Source organism: Miscanthus floridulus, chromosome 18, assembly GCF_019320115.1.
Source record: "Miscanthus floridulus cultivar M001 chromosome 18, ASM1932011v1, whole genome shotgun sequence".
In the NCBI taxonomy this organism is placed as follows: domain Eukaryota; kingdom Viridiplantae; phylum Streptophyta; class Magnoliopsida; order Poales; family Poaceae; genus Miscanthus; species Miscanthus floridulus.
In genome coordinates, this window is record NC_089597.1 from 17,671,518 (window position 1) to 17,675,694 (window position 4,177).

A 4,177-nucleotide genomic window follows, 5' to 3' on the forward strand; every position below is an offset into this window, starting at 1 on the left:
ACACATGTAGGTAACACTAATGAGCATAGAAGAACAATTCAAAAAATGAGCTTCTAACACATCAGCATACATGAACAACTCATAAACTGAGATTCTAACACATCAGCAAACATGAATCTAACTGAGCTTGTAACACATCAACATACATCATCATCCTTGAACAATAGACACGCATCAGAGAAGGTACTTGCCTGGTTAGGGACAGCGTAGGAGCCGTCGAAATTGTCGCCGTGGATGGCTGGCCCCGGCCCCCGTGCACGCAGGCGGCCGGCCCGCCGACGGAATGAACCGCTTCCTGGACGCGGCAGAGGAGAGACGAAGGCACCCCCGACGGATGCGGACGGACCGTCGAAGGCAGCACCTTCTGCAGCTCCACCTACTCTGACGTGGCTAGGCGCCCGGAAACTGAGGCTCCGAGACACGCCGCCCCTCGGAACGCGAACGGGAGGCAAGACGTCCTGGCCTCCTTGAATGTGCTCCGCGTACTGCTGGTAAACACCGGAGAGGCCGCCGTTTAGGTCAAGCCGGCCCATCTGCTCGTTGGGGTTGTGGTGGCTGCTGGACCCGACGGCGGCGTGTGAAGTGCTGGAACCCGGAGCGTCGTTGTAGACGAGGCTGGCTCCGACATTACCCAAGAAATCCAGGGTAAAGCCGGCGTCGGTGGCCCCGTATGCGGCGGGCTCGCCATTGAAGTCGTCGTCATGTCCTGCCATCGAATCCGCGCAAGGAACTTGTCGATCCGGACCACGCCGGGGTAGATCTACAGGTGGAGGTGCTGGATCTGAATGCTGGCGGTGGAATGGAGCGAGTGCGGCGGCGCTGGGATGGCGAGGAAGAGAGCGGCGGCGTTGCGATGGAGACAGCGAGAGAGGCGCGGATAGGGTTGGGCGAGCAAGTGAATGGATAGGGTTCGGCGTCGGCTGCGGGACAGAGGGATAGGGTTGGGCACGCAGGCCATAGCAGGCCGATTTCGCATATGTTTTTGGGCCAAAATTTTTCGGGCCTGTTTAGTTCCCAAATGCCAAAACGCCAAAAATTTCGGTTTTGGTCAAAATATTTTGTGAACTAAACTGGGCCTTACTCGTGGTACATTGCATTTTTTTTTTGAGGAATTACTACATGGCTATTTGCACCGAGCGGATCACGCACCGGCCACTAGCCGCTGGCTAACAATCACGAAATGCTCCATGCATGCATTTCTACTGCGTGCCAGCATTACCGAACCGTTACGATTTAGTTGCGACGTGATCGCCATCACGATCTCGTCGAGCTCCTTTAAAAGATATAGTATATATGAATTTCTTTGCTGTGTTTACATTTTACAATGTTGTCCACTCCCCAAGTTTGACCGCGCGCAGCACGCAGAAACAGGGCAGCAAAATTTGACAGAACCGCTGGTCCGGCGAAGAAATGCTAGCTCTAACATCTCGTTTGGTATAAAAAGGCGCGTTAGTTACGGATTTTGTCTGGTTCGAAAATGCCATGTCAAGGGAATTACTAGTAGGAGTATACAACAACCGCATCTGCACGAATCCTTTGAGACCGTCACTTTCTACAGCATTTGCAGTACCTGTGCCCGCTTCTGCTCTTCTAGAGGGTGTTTGGTTGTCGCTCTTAAATTTTAGTCGTTGTCCCATCGAATATTTGGACATATGTATGGAGTATTAAATATAGACTAATTACGAAATTAATTGCATAGTTTACGACTAATTTGCAAGACGGATCTTTTAAGCCTAATTAGACCATGATTTGACAATGTGGTGCTATAGTAAATATGTGCTAATGACGTGTTAATTAGACTTAAAATATTCGTCTCATGGAGTACTGACGGATTATGTAATTTATTTTTTATTAGTATCCAAACACCTCATACAATATCCTCTCGACACACCTCCTAAATTTTAGTCACTGAATCCCAACACCACCTACGCATGCAATGCAACAGTGGCCTAGAGCCCTAGAAGTAGTAGTACTAGATGCAAGATGCAATGCTGGGCGCGTTTAGTTCGGCAAAGTTTGCACCTAGGGTACTTATAAGCGGCGGATCCAGGAAATATTTCAGGAGGGCTGAACAACACTGCTGCTCGATCTTAAGTCTCAGCCCCCCTATACTATAAAACTTTGTCTAAAAATTCATGGGTGCTCCACAATGGTTCCACTGCTCCGGTATGGATAGGGGGGCTCCAGCCCCCCCCCCCCCCTTTGGATCCGCCGCTGACTACGCTAACTTGTATCTTAAGTTATACTATCCCTATATATATATATATATATATATATATATATATATATATATATATATATATATATATATATATATATATATATATATATATATATATATATATATATATATATATATAAGGCATCCCACATAATAGGTGGTCCAGGCCTATATATGTCCCTTGTCCCCTCACCCACCCCACACAATAGTTTTTAAACGATTCTCTACTGTAGTATTTCGTTTGTATTTGTGAATTATTGTCCAAACATTGACTAATTAGGCTCAAAAGATTCATCTCGCAAAGTTAAAGCAAACTGTGCAATTAGTTTTTGATTTCGCCTACATTTAGTACTCCATGCATATACTATAAGTTTGATGTGATAGAAAATCTTTTTTTTATAGTGCACTTTTGGAGAACTAAACACAGGTCTAGTTTTGCTTTCATGTGCGGCGCGGGGTGTGTTCGTTCCCCTGAGCCCTGACCTTTCGCCCGCGCCCGCTCGCCACACGATGCAATTTCCCCGCGTTCCCATCGTAGTACGTACATCATGTTTTGCCACCAACCGGCCCGGCGGACCCGAGGTCGCAGCCGACCGCACCCGCATCACTGTGTCTGTGAACAAACTCTCTATTCCACTTACCTGTGAACGGATATTTGATACATTCAGTGATTTCAACTTAATTTACCAAGCGTTCCATAAAAACAATGACGGATTAATTGAATCCTCTACTAATGACCGCGTTCAAACGATCTGTCCATGATTTGCAGCTTTTGGAATCAAAACTGAGGGGGAGACTATTAGGGTACTTATATAGCCAGCCTACTGCTGTACACTACGCTCAGCGGCGGATCCAGGAAATATTTCAGGGGGACTGAACAACACTGCTGCTCGATCTTAAGTCTCAGCCTCCTACACTATAGAACTTTGCCTAAAAATTTATGAATGCTCCACAATGGTTCCACTGCTCCGGTATGGATAGGGGGCTCGAGCCCCCCCCCCCCCCCCCCCCCCCCCCCCCGTTGGATCCGCCGCTGACTACGCTAACTTGTATCTTAAGTTATACTATCCCTATATATGAGTATATATGACTATATATATATATATATATATATATATATATATATATATATATATATATATATATATATATATATATATATATATATATATATATATATATATATATATATATATAAGGCATCCCACATAATAGGTGGTCCAGGCCTATATATGTCCCTTGTCCCCTCACCCACCCCACACAATAGTTTAAAAAAAAGGGTATTATGGGTTTATATGTTATTGGCCAGGGAGAGGTCGGATACAAAGGGTATTCCCCGTATTTCCAGGAATACCCAACTATTTTAGCACACTTCTATGTATATATGTGTATATACTTGTATATGTATATGTATAATGCCATATTTTGTAGTATTTTCACTCATTGAAGCCCAAAACAGTAAAAAAATAGCCTCTCAAATTGGCTCATATTTTGTAGTATTTTCACTCATTGCAGTTAAAAACAACTGATTTTTTTATTGACGTAGAAGTAGGAATACCCAAGTTTGGAATCCTGGCTCCGCCACTGGTTTGAAGTCCTTCGGATAGGCCGGCAGATTTGTGAATTGTGATTGACTGGCTTGGGAACAAACAGGTAGAGTGTTGAAGATGGTTTCGAAGGTTTGGGCTTTGGTGGATGGGTTTACTTTGACTAGGATGGCTCTGCATGTTGATACAAGGGTTTGGCTGTGGTGTAGATGGTAAGGGATGCTCTCCCTGATTTGGGCGAAGGGTTTCGATTTCTGCTTGCACGAGCATTAGATGTTGGCATGTTGCCTTGTCTCTGCAGTTTGGTGAGCTAGGCCGGCTCTTTGGCCCGGAAATTGCACTTGCTGCAAAGTTTCCAAAAGATCCTCCAATCGGCCAGCTGCTAGACTCCTCCTAAAGTTGATATACC